Here is a 17,486-nt window from a genome sequence, read left to right as displayed (position 1 = left end):
GGGGGCGGGGCCTAGAGGGCGGGACGACTGAGGCCCGGCCTCGGAAGCCGGGAGTCCCGGGGGCGGGAACCCCTGGTCCCGCGAGGGTCCAGGAGGAGGGACATCGGGGCCGGGGCGTCCGGAACCTAGAATCCCGGTCCAGGCCTGGAAATCGCAGCGCAAAAGCGGACCCCGCGCGCAAGCCGCAGCCGCCGCCCTGTCCTCCTGAGGAGAGGGACTCAGCGCGACAGCTGCCCGGAGCGTTCAGTACTGGGATGCTCAGGCCGCGGATGCCTCTGCCAGGCGCTGGAGCCCGTCTGCAAGGCTCGAGGAGGGTTCCCGCCCCCTCCTCTCTCGTCCCCCTCCCCTTCCCCCAGCCAGGAGCCAGGTCCTAGGGCCGCGAGGCACAGCCGGTTGCTTGTGCTGGAAACCTGGGGACACCGGCCAAGCAAAGCCTACTTTGTCTTTTTCCTGTCCAACTTGCTCTGTCGTCCAGCTTCTCAGCTTGTTGCCCGGGACGCCTTTATGCACCAGTCGCAAGGACCAGGATGAGCAGCCAGTTTGAGGGAGCTGTTCTCCACGGCCAATAGGGTTCCCCCGCTTTCAGAGGTCGTCTCAAGTGCCCCATGCTTTCTTAGCACTCACTGTCGCCTTTCCCCACCTCACCTGCTCTTGTCTTGCTTCGCTTGCACCACTCTGACCACACTTACAGGTGAATAGCTCTAGAACACCACTCTGGCAGGCCACTGCCTGCTCTAGAAGCTCTGTGAGGCATTTTGCCCAAAAAAATTCCGGATTCCTTCAAGGCTCTACCACCCTACCAGCCCACATTACCTGCACCTCAGAGCCTGGCACTCCGTTCAGGTGGGATCCTTCCCAGCTCTTCGAAGAGTTTGTGCCTGTATCCGTGTGGGAGTTGCTGGTGCTCTTCCCAGAACATCTTCTCCCGCAGCCAAATCGTACTTGTCTTCATTGAAAAATGAAGTTTGCAATGCTGCATTTCTACTATAAAAGGATGTATGTATTCTTCCCATGCTGGGAAATCACACTGTAGAATTAACAAGACTTGTGGGGACAACAGGAATAAATGACTCAAACCTGTATAACACTGCAACCAGAGCACGAACATAAACAGCAACCATCCCCGAAAAACATACTAGCAGAGTTTATAAGCCATGTTAAATTCCTCATAAATATTACAGTAAATATAAATATAGGGCTTTGCCTTTATAAAAATGAAGGTTAACTGTTTAAGAGATTGTAAGGAGAGTTTTTTGAGCTGCTGAGTTGAGAAGATAAACACAAAATAAGTAAAAGAACCCTCTGTTGTGCCCCCTCATCCCATAAACCTCCCCAAGTTAGAGCTCACCACCAAGTTGATCAACAGAGAAAGTCGGGAGCTGGGCACAAGGCTCAGCACCACGTGTTCTGCACAACTCAACAGTGTTTCCCAGCTGCTGTGACTCCTCAGTGCAAAATGTTGCAGTGCTGGGAACACTGGCATAGGAACTGACACAACTACTCCCATTTTATTAGTATCCTTTTCCTACTTCTTATCAGTCATGGATGAGATCTTTTGTGTTATGCATGCTGTCATTACAGAAACGCCCTTGTGGATTGCACTGCGTTCCACAAGTCTGTTGAGCAGATAAGTACAGTAGGTGACAGGGGCTGTATGTGTAATAGGGGTGCCTCAGCCAGCAAAAAATACAAACATGTCTAACCTCACGCCTTTGAATACTTGAACATGACGTTGCTGAATCCTAAGTATTATTTAGTGGTATTGTATGTTTCATACGTATATAGCTTCAATTGATACCTATATTATCTCTTTAAAGGCTGGAATTTAGCGTTATGTCTTTGTGGCTCTAACGATGTCCAGCCAAGTAAATATCTATTGGGACATGTAAATTAAAATGTTTGCATCCATTAAATACTTTGTGTTACTAAACCACAGGAGAATCACCTAGAAAATCTGTTTAAAAACCTGCATTTTTCTCAGAACCATGTATGTAGCCATTTGGGCTAAAAGCTAAAGTCAAAGGAAATATCCCCAGATTTGGATCTGAAAGACAGAAAAATACACTTAATAGGAAGCAGGACAGTAGAGATGAGAAAGAGAAGACAAGAAAAGGAGAGACGAGCTAAAACATGCAGTTCAGGAAGATAGTACCTACTAAGTTCTGTGGGTTAGTAGTGCTGGATAAAGATAACAGAAGGAACTTTGGAGTATTGTGACTGCTGCTTTTATCATGTCCTTCAGCCGGCTTTGCAAAACACTGTGAGGCATAAGTGAGGAGGAAATTAAAGGGTATTTGCAAAGTTTGATCAAATGACAAGGAGGCCATGGAAGAAAATGATTATGAGCCACTTGGATAGATTTGGGTAAAATTACAGCAGTGCCTGGCTAGAATGTGTGCCTCTGAACTGATTTGCCTGTGTGCATTGCTGTGCTCTCTAAACATCTGGACATTGCACCCCTGCCCATTAGCAGATATTTTCACATATGAGCTCTTTGTATTCTAGTATTTGTAGTGTGAATCAGGTTGGCATTTAAATAAAACATGCATTTATAACAGAAAAAGAGTTGATATGTTTTTATCGCTATCAGATGCTGAATATTGATTAATTTAAAATTGCATACCCACCCCTACACACACACTTTGAGTAATTTATATTTCCTAAAACTGTGCATGATCCAAAGAATTTCAGACCTGAAAAGCAATGCCCTTTGAAGATACATTTAAAAACTGGATATTTTAAGTCCAGCATCTCTTCAAAGAAACTAGCAGAATTGCAATTCACCAACAAAGTCTGTGAAAAGTCACCAACTTAAAAATGATCATTCTGATTCTCTTGTTCCATACATGTGATTATACAAATAAGCCATCTGAAATTCTAAAATTTTCTGCCATTCTACAAATAGGCATGGAAAAAAGGCAATTTTGAGCATAAAGACTTGAAAAGCTCTACTGAATAAAATCAGACCTAGGTGAGACAGATGCCACGTTTTGGGGGTCACAAAAACAGAGAGGACAAAGTTACCTAGGAATATAAATGTATCATATCTGAATTTCTGCTTCCAAGGGGAAGTTTTAAGTCAAGGATAAAAGTGAAAATTGTAAATAAAGAGAAATTTCCTTATTGTTCCTGAAACCCCACTACCATGACGTTTGACTGTCTATTGAATGAGGTTAACAAAAACATCTCCAAATGAGAACAGAAATCTCAAGTGTAAATAGGCAGGTGGGGTATTCCCGCAGCACAGCGTAGGGAGGACAGTAGCAGCAAGTCAGATGCAAAGGGACATGAGCACCTCGGAAGAAAAACGTCAGTGTGCAGAAGACGCCTTTCCCTCATGGATATGTTAAGGACACAGTCCACCTTCCTGCCCAGCGAAAGGAAGACATGCCCTTCAAAATACTCACTGTGGCCAAGCCATAAAGAAATGCACAGAACTTGGGGCACTTCTACTTTTCCTATAAAAACTGAAGACTGTTCCTGCCACAGTCTACCTCCTGGCCTTCCTTTCTTCTACACCTGAAGCAGTAGTTTTAATTTGCCCACTGATTCTTCCTTAAAAAAAAACAGTCTGGTTCCTGTCTCTAATTCCAAAACTGGACTTCATGTGACTAGCAAAACTCAACCTGCAAAGGGGCTCTGTTCATTTCCTCCTATTATGTCACCACAGATCCATCTGGCCCTCATCCAGTTGACTTTATGCTCGACATGCGCTGGAAATTTCCATAGGGTGAGAATTTTTTATTACAATATCACTTTGTAAATTGCATGTGAATTCTCACATCCTTAGCTGCTCAATAAGATAACTGGCAAATTCAATTAACTAAATCTTTACTCATGCTGAATCTTCACCTGCAGATATTTTCCTGGAGGACAAACCTTTCTCAGAAGAGGTACAAAATATGAAGAAACTGGGAGGATTTGCTGTCTTATAGTATTCATGACATTATTCATCCAGAAAAAACATGCTTTGGCAGTTTATAACACCAATGCTATGCATCTGTGACTGCACTTTCAAGAACTTTATCTTTGCTATTATGAATTATGAGTTGCTTTCAAAACCTCTAAGAGGGAAGATTTCATTCTTACTCTTACTAGCATCTACATGAAATTTGGAAAATACTCAGCATAACTCAACAGTGACGCTAAAATGAGAAAACTACTCCTACTTTTTGCATTGTGAAGAGGATGATTAACCTTAATTTGATGCAAAATAAGCACTTCATATCCAGTCTGAAAATCTTGTTTGCAAAGGACTTTTCTCTTATATTCTCTTTTCCAGTCATTTTCCTGGAAGCAAGAAATATCCAAATGTATTATCTTCTCTATGGTTTAGATGTGGTTTAAGTATGTTTTCCAGAGGCTCATGTGTTAGAAACATGGTCCCCAGTATGGTGATGTGGGAGGGGATGGGACATTTAAGAGGCGGAACCTAGTATGAAGTAATTATGTCTTTCGAGGGGCTGGCCTCAGAAAAAGTTATTGTAGTTCGCCTGGGAGCCTGGTTAGTTCTCAAGAAAGGGTTGTTATAACAAGACACATGAATGTCTTTTCCCACATCATCTAGCTTTCTGTCATATCATGTGAATGTTCCTTCTCACACACAGTCCCACCACCATGCCATCTGTTAGGCAATTCCATCAAGAGATAGGCAGAAGCCACAACATGCTCTTGAACTTCCAAAATCATGAACATGACTTTTTTATTTACAAATACCTAGCCTCAGCTATTTTGTTATGGCAACAAAAATGAACTAATACATCTATAAAACTAGTGCTTCCTGGTTTGGACATCATATTTCATTTAGTGCTAAAGTTAGAAGGTACATTATTTTCTACCGATGAGTAAAATATTAAGTATCACTGATTACTGCATGGATGCATTCTGCCTATGTCCAAGTGAACCTGTGCCTTCTTTCTTATTTGAAATAACGGAAAGTAAGAGATCTTTGATCTTCTTTCCAGGGTTCTGTCTGTTTACAACAGGCAGGTATTAAATTTAGCTCCAAGCTTACCAAGGCAAATTTGACGTACAATTAATAATATAGTTCTCATTGTCTGGTAAAAAAATCATAGTTGTTCTTTGACTCAGTCACTTTTTCCTGGCACTAACTTCTAAGAAGAATTGAATCATGGCAATATTTGCATAAGTGACAGTGGACAGTCTCAACACGTAGTTACAGAATCTTCACTCAGGCAAAGCTACAGACACCCTCAAAAGCAGTGAGAATGGAAACTAACCAAGGATGACAGAATAGTCAAGTCTAGACTGAATTACCTAAACTACTACACATGCTCTGGGGCCCGGTGGCTACTCTTTGTGCCTTCATTAAAGAATAATAACAAAGGAGCTTTGTACTGCACAAATTATGCAAAACTAATGCTATTTCTTCATTGTCTTCACAAACCTTTCTTATTTAAATATTCTACTATTTCATATGGAACTCATTCAACAACTATGACCTATTTTCATTTCAGAACACCAGAGAAGGTTTCAGATAAAAACAAAAATTAAGGAGGTCAATCCACACAGCTGAGATTAGCTCTAGATTTTCTTCCAATAGAATAGTATTTCTATGGTAATTACACAAAATAATGTTCAATCACTTATGAGGTCATATAAATAAGATTAACATAAGTAGAAAAGTTAAGGCTAACTATGAAACTAGTAATGAAAGTATACCATCAAGCAAGTAAAACTGGTTCTATTGTTGAGGTATTTTCTTTAGATATTGTATGAAGTTTTGCTCTTAGACAACTGTCTCAAAATAGTTAGAAATGCTTCTTTAATTTTCTAGAGAGTCATGAGAAGAATGTTTATATTTATGAATTCAAGTCTCTCTACTGCATTCAGATATGTTTTGTAGATGATTGTGTTTCTAGATGTATGGAAAGAAAGTATCCTTCATTCGAAATGGTCATGGGCGTTGGAATCTTAGGAAATGTGTATAAATCTTTCTTCCTTCACCAATCACTAACTTCAGTGATTTCAGGTAAGTGACTTAACCTTTCCAAACATTTGTTCCCTCACCTTTAAATGAGAATAATATTACCTTTTGCACGGGATTATTCCATTACATTGTTATCATTACAATGTAAACAAAGTGTCTACTACAAAGCCTAACACCAAGCAGACATGTTTGGGGTTGAGGATATAGCTCAGTAGTATACTGCTTGTTTAATGTGTGTGAGGCCCTGAATTCAATTCTCAGCACCACACCCACTCTCACACAAGACATGTTTGTTCCTTCTCCTTGACACCTATACTCTTGTGAAAAGAATATTCTCCCATTTCAAGATCATCTTTCCCAATTTGCAAGTTATCTAGCTTTCCTATTCTGCTTTTTAAAAATGAAATGAGCTGGGTGAGGCGGCACATGCCTGTAATCCCAGCACGTGGGAGGCTGAGGCAGAAAGATGGCCTTGAGTTGAAGGCCAGCCTGTGCTACATAGTAAGCTCAACTGCATAGAGAGACCCTGTCTCAAAAAACCAAAATAAGGAAAAAAAGTAAAGAAATGATAATTGAAACATGATGAATAAAAACAGGTATACAGGTTAGTAAAACCTAAACCACAGAGATAACACACTAAAGGGACTAGCATAATTAGAATGAAGAATATAGATAATACCAAGTATTGGTGAAGATATAGAGAAATTGGAATCTTCATACTTTGTTGGTTGGAATACAAAAGACTCAGCCACTTTGTGAAACAATCTGATAATTCCTCAAAGCTGAAACAGAAATATGAGGCACAATCAAAATATACAGTGAATGTTTACATTTTAAAAGAAATTTATTACAGCAAGTGACACATTAATCTCCCTCAAAATACTCTCACTTGCTTTGCACACACTTATCCTATCATTCTTGACACTTTTTTTTTTTTTGATACAAGGTCTTACTATGTAATGTAGGCTGGCCTTGAACTCACTTATGTAATCCAAACTGGCCTCAAACTCTCAGAAATCTTCCTGCCTCAGCCTCCCACATGCTTTGATTACAGGCATGTGCCACTTTCTAAATCAATTCTAGAAGTCTTTTTTCCTGAATGCTACTGCTGAGTGCCATCAAATGGAAAGGCTGGGTAGCAAAAACACTATGGTGTGTCCTCATTCACCTCATTCATTGGATCTGGTCCCAAACTCAAAATGACCACTAAAGGTAAACGTTTTGAATCATTCAGAACATGGAGGCAGCCATGAAAGAGCAACTAAAGACACTCATGAAAGAGGATTTCTAGAACTGCTTCAGAAAGTGCCAAGACAACAGGATAAATATGGTTGAAGTGACAGGGACTAAAGATAATGTATCTTTCACTATAATAATTTTTTAAAATGTAAATATTCACTATATTTTTAATCATACCTCATACTGTATAATACAGAAATTTCTCCCCTATATATATATCCAAGAAAAAGAAAATTTGTCTGCACAAAAATCTATACACTAATGTTCATAGCAGCACCATTCATAGTAGTACCAAAGTAGAAACAATCCAAATGTTCAACAACTGTTAAATGAACAAATCAAATAAACAAATGAAACACCATAATGATTCACTATAAAAAAAATGGAATTCTGAAGCATGCTGCAACATGTTTGAACCTTCAAAACATTATCCCAAGTGAAAGAAGCCAAACATAAAAGAATATACATTGTATGATTTCATTTATATAAAATGTCCAGAATAGGGAAATCTACAGAGATAGAAAATACAGTAGTGGCTGCCTAGAGCTGGGATGGAACTTCAAGGGTATGGACGATGGGAAGCTATTGCTAATGGCACAGATTTCTTTGGGAAAGATGATAAAAAATATTCTACAATTAGAGTAGGGCAATGGTTGCACATTTCTATGAATATATTATAAAGCCCTGAACTGTACACATCAAATGGGTGAATTTTATGACATGTGAAATATATCTCAATTTTTTAAAAGAATGAAATTAAGAAAAAAAGGAGAAAGGAACAACTTTGGTAAATATTTGCTAGTCACTGTGTATGAAGGTGACTAAGCACAGCCTCCATTCTCAAGCAGTTTAAAATCTAGGACATGGATGTGAAGGTTAATGCGTATTTTTGATTGACAGTGGCCAGACATATAAATAACTATAATACATAACATTCACTTCCTCCACAGTGTTGAGCACTGTGCCACCCATGGAGTGAAGAGCAGGCATCTTCGAGTAGCAGACAGACTGTTGAAGAGGAAAAGAAGGATTCAGGCAAAAGCTCTGTTTAAAGAGCAACTTCCAGGATGTCCATCAGCACTGGAAACAGGCGGTAGGAAAGGAACAGTGTTGAAGAAGGTTTTCTGGGGACTAAGACATTATTTGGGGAGTATGTGTTAACAAGGTGAGAGGTGTAAGGCTTAAACAAAGGAGACTTCATGTACAGAGTCATCAGAGAGCCTACAGCTAAAGAACACAAGAGGAGGAAAAAAGAGAGGTGAGAAGAGATTAATTTAGGGTGTGGGGGAATAGATGTCATTTGGGGCCACCGAAAGATCTGCAAGCCACCAGAAGAAGTTTGGGCTGAGGACCCTGGGGAGCCATTGAGGGTTTTAAATCCCAGAAATGCCATGGTTTTACTTTGGAAGACTGCTATGGCTGCCACAGTGAGGCGATAGATTGGATGGGAGCATGACCAGGAATGGAAAGACCTCTCTTCCAGAAAAGTGCGATGAAGAACAAAAGCAGTGGTGGCAGTGGGCTTGGAGCACTGATTGTGGGGTCGGAGAGGGAGAAAGATGTCAAGGGTTATGTCCAGGGTTTCGGGCTGGGTGATGAGTGGCAGCATGTGCCAGCCACAGGGGCAGCAAAAATAGACAAGGGCCTGATTGCTATGGGAGTGTGGTGAATATAACATAGATCTCTCTCATGAATAGAAAGGGCTACTCAAAGTTGGAGTTTCCAGCCTGGGAATGTAGGTGTCAGATCTTTCCCTTTGCTACCAGATTGCAGAGTCAGATCCAACTGTTATATGCTTTGCTTGGTACTCATGCCAAGGGCAAGTTTTCAGTCACTAGAAGATACCAAATACTGTCTTAAAAACTCAAACTGTGCCCACATTAGTTGGTGCTGAGAAATCTTACTGACTGCTTTTCAGTCCAATGGATAAAGTCAGCTTATAACAGGCTGGGGAAAGATTCTCCAGGGGACATCATGGTCCCAGAAGCTGGGAGAATCTTTTCAAAAGTTTCTTCAGGTTGAGTTTAAGTGTCATTGTCATGTATTACAGAGACGTGTGAAATACATCAATGCTGTAAATTGGTATGGTTGATAGGCATCAGTTCATCAGCTAGTCCCAGAACTAAATAACTACAAAAAAGAAATTAATCACTTTTTTAGAGTTATTCTTTTGTAGTTCTACCAGCTAATACTTTAGAAACCTTTGTGGCTTTGTAAGCCAGAAAAGGCCCTCAAATCCTAATGGAATTATTGATTCTCAAGTCCACCTAATGTTTTAAGGCAATGCTTAATGCATCTATTGATTGCTGATGGGATCAAAATTAACACGAAAAAATAATCAATAAACACATTCTAAAAATAAACTTACGTCAGAAACCATCTCTGTCTTCTCCTGTGGGGTTCTGTGGAGCAAAGTTCCCTTAGAAACCTGAACTTTCTTTGACCTGATAGAAAGTAGCCACTTCAGCATAGAATGAAAGACAATGTGATATGCTTGTTCAAAAATAAACAATTGTTGAAAATGCATTTTAACCTCAGAGGCCTCACAAGAAAAAGCAACTACCATGTTTATCGATAACACAAAAGGAATTCAGGAGAAACATTTCAAACTTAGAAAACAAACTGTTAAATCTTTCTGATTCTTTGTTTGATGCTGGCTGTGGGCCAGAGCATAGATAGCTTCTCTTTCTCCAGCCCTGAGCACTTCCCTGCACTCATAAGGATATTGTAAGCTGAGGAAACTGGCCAGTGCCTGAGGGTAGTGGTGCCAGCATCCTGCTAACATTTTAATGGAAGAGATGGCTTGTGCATTACTGTTCTTCAAGGAAAGGGCTCATGAAGCCACTTCAAGAAAGATGTATTCATTTCCCTTATTTCCCAATAGAACAAAATAAACCCCTTTAATAGTATTTACAAATTTTAATGAATTCACAGTTTTACTGTATCTTCTAAACCCAAAATCTTACAAATCTTCACAGAAACTATTAGCAACAGTTTTATAGCATTTTACAAGTATAAATTGTGGCTCTGGTACTGCCATTATTTCGGACCATTCCAGGTAGTGATGGTGAGAATCACATCATTTCTTATCTCACAGCTTATTGCCCAGCCCTAGGGAGAATTTTGACTTAATTACATGGCATTTTTCTAATAAAATAATGTAAAATGATGTAACCATTCTCTATGCCAACTGGATGATAAGGAAATGTTTTTAAATGTTTCATTTACGGGTTTAACCTTATTGTATTTATATCTTGAGGGAGCACATGATGAAATAGATTTTCTGCATGGAAAGATCCAGCATAGACCAAATGTCCACTGACCAAACTCTTACTCTTCAGTCAGTGTCTCATGACCAAGTTGTAGGAAACTCTCAAACAAAAGAGTAAATTGGGCCTGTATCTCACAATATATTAAATTGTAAGCTCAAAATAGAACAAAGACCCAAATATAAAAGATAAAACTCTTAAAATAAAACATAGAAGTAAATCTCCATAATCTTGGATTTGGCCATGGATTCTTGGATATGAAATCGGTAGAAACAAAAGACAGATCAATTGGATTTCATCAGAATTAAAATCTTTGTGCCCCCAAAATACTAATATGAAGCTTAAAAAGACATCCCACAGGTTGGTAGAAAATACTTGCAACTCACATATTTGATATAGGTCTAGTATCCAGAACATCCTAAGAGATTGTAGAACTCAATAAAAAAGACCAAAAATTCAATATTTTAAAATGAACAAAGGCTCTAACTACACAGGCTCTACATAACTTTAAATAAGATACACATTTGGCCAATGAGTACATTAAAAGATACTCAACATCATTAGTGAATAGGAAAATGCAAACCAAAACTGCAGTGAGATACACTTGCTCGGTGGCTATAATAAAAACCTAACAAATAGAAAAATAACAAGTGTGGACCAGAGAAGAGAGAACTAGAACCCTCCTATGCTGCCTGTGGAAATTTAAAATAGTACAGTTGACTCAGAAACAATGTGGTATTTTCTCAAAAATTAAACACAGTTAAAATATGATTCCATTCGTTAACTACATACCCAAGAGAACTGAAAACAGGTATTCACACAAAAACTTGTACATGAATTTTCAAGACAGCTTTAGTCATTAGTCAAAAAGTAGAAAAAAAACAAGTATTCAAGACAAATGTGGTATATCCATACAATGGAATATTATTTTTATTATTTTGTTACTTGTAAGAACTTATTAGTTTAATATTCCAGTAAAGTTAGTATTTGACACTTGGTACCAGTGGCTCTTGAACTCATCTGCATATTTGAATCAGCTTGAAACTTTTTAAAACACTTTTCAAAACTTTAATTGATGGGGCTGTGGGTAGAGCTCAGCAGCACAGCACCTGTCTGGCAAGAACAAGTTCATGAGTTCGATTCCTGGCACCAAAAATAAAATTTAACTGACATGTAACTGTTCATATTTATGGGATACAGTGTGTCATTTTATACATATATACAATGTGGAATATTCAAATCAGGGTAATTGACATATTATCTCAAACAATTATTACTTTTCTATGTTGGGCCCATTCCAACTTCTCTGTCCTAGCTATTTTGAAATATTCAATTAATTATTCTCAACCATATTTATCTTATTGTGCTGTAGAATTTTAGAAGTTATTCCTCCTATACAAAGAAACACTAAGCCATAAATATGAATAAAGTCTTGATGCACTCTGTGATATAGATGGACACTGAAAATATGATGCTAAGTGAAAGAAGCCAGCCACAAAAGGCTACAATTGTAAGAATCCTTTTATATAAGATGTCCAAAATAAGCAAATCTTAGAGACAGAAAGCAGATTAGTGGTTAACAGGGACTGGGGGTAGGGGAAAGTTGGTTTTTATTTGGGGTGGTAAAAATATTCTGAATTTAGGTACTAGTGATAGTTGAATAACCTTATGAATGTACTGGGAGCCACAGAACTATAACCATTAAGATACAGTTAAGTTTGTCAATTTTATGTCACATGCATTTTTATCACAAGTTTAAAAATATATTTTAAAAACAGGTAGTGGGAAAAGTGGCACTGTCCTATATTTTGAAAAATCTCCTTGATGCATAAACTCAGCAGAAGACAGTTGAATGCTCATATTTACTTCTGCAGTGTAGCGCTGTTATTTGAGTCACAAGAAAATCCAGCTATATATTGCAGTTGGATAAAAGTGTAGACCACAATAGCTTTTCCAGATCACTGTGGTTATTGTTCTTTGGTACAGCACCAAAACTCAACAACTGACAGATTTTTAGAGGTTAGTTGTAATATGCAAGCTGAAGCCAAATCGGTTGGCTTTTCTGTGATATTAAAATCCACTGCTTTATCTTGCAAAAAGCACAAAAGTGGAAAGGTGAGACTGGAAGGTGGTGAAGCATTTTTCTTTGTGCACATGTAACACTACAGTGCTATAAAGAACAGATGGTAAAGGAACAAATATAGTGTCCAAGGTTATTAGTTAATGATTAGCAGTAGAGTTGTTCAACTTTAAAAGGCAGTTTATATTGTGACAGGCAGAGACATAGTTGCAGTTCACAAATACTAAGCTTCCTTCCATGTGCTAAGAACATGGCTAAGTGATAGGCATAAGCTATGGGAAGTAGATGGTAGGAGAGCACACAACATGAACTTGAATCTACTTCAAATATGCCAAGTAGGGCTGGATTAAGACAACTTTCCCAGGACAGGCCAGCAGTGGAAGGAAGAATTCACAGCCAGCCAGCCTGTACCACAAGAGAATGCGATATTTATGTCTTTTTGAACTATTCTAAATTTGGGAGGGGGGGAATACCAATGTAAAGACTTTTCTTCACTGTTGCTTGAATGAAAAAATTTTAAATCCTCCTGGGCATGGTGGCACACACTTGTAATCCCAGCATTTAGGAGGCTGAGGCAGGAGGATTACAGGTTAGAGGCCCAGCCTGAGCTACACGGGGAGTTCAAGGTCAGCCAGTACTACATAGTGAGACCCTGTCTCAAAATAGAAAAGAAAACCCTTCTATAAATTGTAATTTAGTTTTTTTCATAATGTTATGCGTCTTTTTTAATCATTGAGATCATACTATAGATAGCTTTATATTTTTTTTTGCTTAACAGCGTGACCTAAACATTTCCTCATGCTAGTAAAAATTCTGTCTGCTCTGGTTTTATTTTTTAGTTTTTTTTATTTTTTTATTTTTGGTTTTTCTCCGGTACCGGGAACCGAACTCACGACCTTGCGCTTGCCAGGCAGGCGTTTTTTGCCACTGAGCTAAATCCCCAGCCCCTTCTGCTCTGGTTTTAAATCTCTTCCCTCTAGGCAAGGGCTCTTTCTGCATCTGCTAGTGACCAGCCCAGAGTGCACATTCCAGGTTTAGTGCATCTCTCTAAAACCCCAACATTTCAATAATCATTTAAAAATGCCTCTGTTTTCTCTCATACCCGGGGTTGTACAGGGCTATTTAATGGTTTTTCCCACCATGAGCCTGGAAAGGCCTAGGCAGGCAAGCAGAAAGACTAGCCACTGCCCCAGGATGGTACCAGACCCTCCTCCAGGTTCCAACCCAGCTGTGCACATATCACAGTGATATCAAGCCAAGCATTTCATCTCTTTGGGCTTCAATTTCCCCATCAGTGAAAGTAGAAAAATAATCACTTTTCTTACCCTGTAGAATTGTTGTAAGTGGGTACATGTAGAGAGCTTATAAAAATGCTTGGTCCATGATAAACACTCAACATACTGTTTGCTATTATTGTTATTAGCTGGTATCAGACAGTCCTGTATGGAAGCTTCTAATTTTCTACTTGGCCCCCAGTGTTAGTGGGCGTGTTGTTTAACCTCGCAGTGTTTCAGTTCAGTCCCCTCTAAAATCGGTGTCCTCATGCCCATCTCCCGGGGAGTGGTGAGTACTGGAGCCTGAATGAGCTCCGTGCAATGCTGTTGCGGGGCTTGCATACTGTGGCACACAGCAGGCAGTTGTTAGGTCTTAGGCGGCTTTTATGAGCTCCCTAGCTCAACCTCGCAGAGCTCACATCCTACGGTGAAGTGAAGGAGGGTTGAGGGTGGAGGCTTCCCAGTGCAGGAGGAAGGCACAGGCATTGGCCTTTAAGTGGCTCCCTTCATAGGCCTCGAGAGCCTCTGATGGAGAGGTTTCCTGGTGTCCCCACCACCCAAGGCCCATTCAGGCTTGAGGGATCACATGGGCCCACAGACTGAGTATTCTGACTTTCTCACCAAATGTTCCCACGGGAGGACTTTCCCTGCTGAGGTAAAGGTGGGAAAGTTTCGATGAAGGCTTTTATCAGAAACATCTAATTCTTCTGTTTACAAAATAACCACCACTGTGGCATCATAGAAATGGAGGAGTTCATTATGAAATAGGGCCCCAGGGAGTTTCCAACAGAAGTCTCCTTTGTAGATTTTTCTTAGATGACTCTCACCCAGCTGGCTTACCCCAGACCAGTGTTCCAGATACAGAGGCTTGGCTTGGAGCAGACAGGGCCCCTGACAGTCAGGTCTACCATTGCACCTTTTCCTACTGCAAGCGTATAGCTAGGCCCTTGTAAGGTATGTAACAACCTTGAGAACTAGGTGAGGGAATAAAGGGAATAATTAATATGTAAGTCCGGTACTGAGATAACTCAGGGCTGATTAAAATATGACTCTGGAAAATCACCTGCCTCTCTAAGGCAGGCCTCCTCTCCCTCCATTTCCAGATTCCTCATCCAACTCCATTCTGGAGTAGCTTCTTTCTTTCCTATATTTCTCTTCACTTCTGGTACACTGCCCAGTCCAGGGCCCTCTTTCAATACCCTCAGCCCTGGAGGTTCAACTTACCTGCCTGGACCAGGGACAGCACTGTTCTTCTGAGATGTAACTCATGGCCCTTTACATTGTCACAGACCTTGTCTCCACCTCTCTCCACTTCTGAGAAGCCCTGCTTTCAGCCCCCTGGGACTGAACTGAGCTTCTTGCCAAGTCTTCCCCGCCCTGACACAACTCACCTTCACATGTGGATGTTACAGCGTTAGACAGTCTGCTGTGGCCCCCACATCCTGCTTGGACCCCAGAATGCATTTACTCCACCAGTCATACACTTCATATCCAATTTTGGTCATCTGCATCTCCATCTTAGAGCAAGTAATTGGTAATTTTTTTTTTTTTTTTGTCTTTTTGAGATAGGGTCTCGCTCTCCAGTTCAGGCTGGCCTTGATCTCACTTTGTAGCTCAGGCTGGTCTTGAACTTGCAACAATCCTCCTGCCTCAGCCTCCTGAGTGCTGGGATTACAGACATGGGCCACCACACCTGGCATAATTGGTAAATATTTATGAAGTTTACTCTGGGCAAGATGCTATGGTGGTCCAAGAGTAGACATTTTTTCATCATCAAAGAGCTGCTAAGCCATCTTGGAAGGCTCTGTTCAGCACCATTGAGTGTATGATAATGACAGCAAGAAAGACTCCACTGCATCAAGAAGGCTAGGGCAGGCTTCCTGGAAAAGGTAGTGTTTGAACTGAGCATTAAAGACAGGCTGACAGCTACCAACCCCTGTTAAACAAATATATGTACTGAGATCATATTCCTAGAGATGGGCTACCTTGGCCTGGTGTGGGTCTAACTGCTGAATATTTCCTTTTTTCTTCCTCTTCCTCCCTGTTTTTAAATATCACAGGTTACTGAGTTGGGCAGTAAGTGTTGAGAATTGTTGACTTTGACCAAGCAGAAGGAAGGAATTTCAGATAGAATTGAATAACTATTACCAAAGAAGAAAGGCAGGAAAGCACACAGTGCTTTAATTTTGAAGAGGTCAGGCAAGAAACATTAGTTTGGTTGATATGTATTATCACTTGAAAGGCAGCTCAGAGGTTTAAATTTTGTACTTTCTGAACTGGATGTGGTGGCGGACAAGTGTGATCCCAGCATTTGGGAGGCTGAGGCAAGAGGATTGTCATGAGTTTGAGACCAGCCTGGTCTACATAGTGTGTTCAAGGCCAGTATGAACTGTGTAGAAGTTCATACTGAGACACTGTTTCAAAATCAATCAATCAATCAATAAATAAATAAATAAATAAATAAAATTGTACTTTTTGTAGTGAGGAGCCATTTATGGTTTTTAAGCAAGGGAGAAACTTTAATGAATATGAAAGCCTTTTTATAACAGCTGATACCTGCTTCACCTAGAATTAGCTCTCTTACACTTGGGGGAAGTACATTGTTTTCCTATGTCCAAAAGTGTTAGTCCTGGTCACTTTGTCAAGTTACAGGTTAAATTCAAAGCAAGTGTCACTGTTGAATTCTGTCCTAGAATGACTGGCAGTGATTATATCCACTCTTTTCTTCCTACATCCTCCAAAAGGCAATCACAAAAATGAATTTCATAGATTCTCAAGAGTTCTGATCACATTTATTGAGCAGTTAGTTTTCATAGAATTTCCAGTGAAGTTGTTGGAACAGAAAGAATGAAAGAATTGTTGTATGAGATATACAGCAAAGGGAAAAATAAATTTATTTTCCATTTGGATTAGAAGCAGAAAGCCAGGATATTATAGGATGTTGTATAAGGAAGTTTTGAGTTTTGATTTGCAAATAGGAAGTTTTGATTTGTGTAGCAGCCACCTTTCAAGACCTAAAGGCTGTCATAGGTAGAAGCACTAGGTTTATTGTATGTGTCATCAGGCTCCTCAAGAAGTAGTGGGTAAGAGTGCTCAACCAGATCAGCAGATGAAGCTACAACACTGGAGGCTTCCAGGCCCTGGTAAGTGCCGCAGTATGTGGAGCCAGCTATCTTCCTCAGGACAAGCCGTCCTAACACAGAGCTGGAACAAAGCACTGCTTAAAGATGACACCTTTCATTTGTACAAGACCAGTCATTAACCTGCTTTTGCATGGTGCATAAAAATAAGCATAATTTGGGCTCTAGGATTTGCTAATAAAAGATGTATTACTTAGAGATCTCTGCTTTCTTTAACCCAGTTACCCTAATGAGCAACTGCATTTTCCAAGAGAAGTACATATTATACTTTTGAAAAATAGTAATATTTCCCCTGTCCCCCGAAGTTAAAACTCTCTTTTTTGAGTCCTCTTTATTATTCTTCAGGTTGTAGCTGAGTGTGCTTAGTCTCTAGAATCAAGGAAACCTCCTAGGGAAAAAGTTAGATGCTCAGAAATGTTCATGAATTCTGCAAGAACTCCTAAAGAAAAGGACATTCAAGAGGTAAATGGTATGATGGGAAAATAGGACAGGTTATCTTGGTAGCTCTCTGCTAGAAGATATGCAGAGTTCTCA

Source organism: Chinchilla lanigera, unplaced genomic scaffold, assembly GCF_000276665.1.
Source record: "Chinchilla lanigera isolate Chin_1 unplaced genomic scaffold, ChiLan1.0 scaffold00024, whole genome shotgun sequence".
Classification (NCBI taxonomy): domain Eukaryota; kingdom Metazoa; phylum Chordata; class Mammalia; order Rodentia; family Chinchillidae; genus Chinchilla; species Chinchilla lanigera.
The sequence above is the reverse complement of the archived record's forward strand: the minus strand, read 5'-3'. Positions refer to the sequence as shown.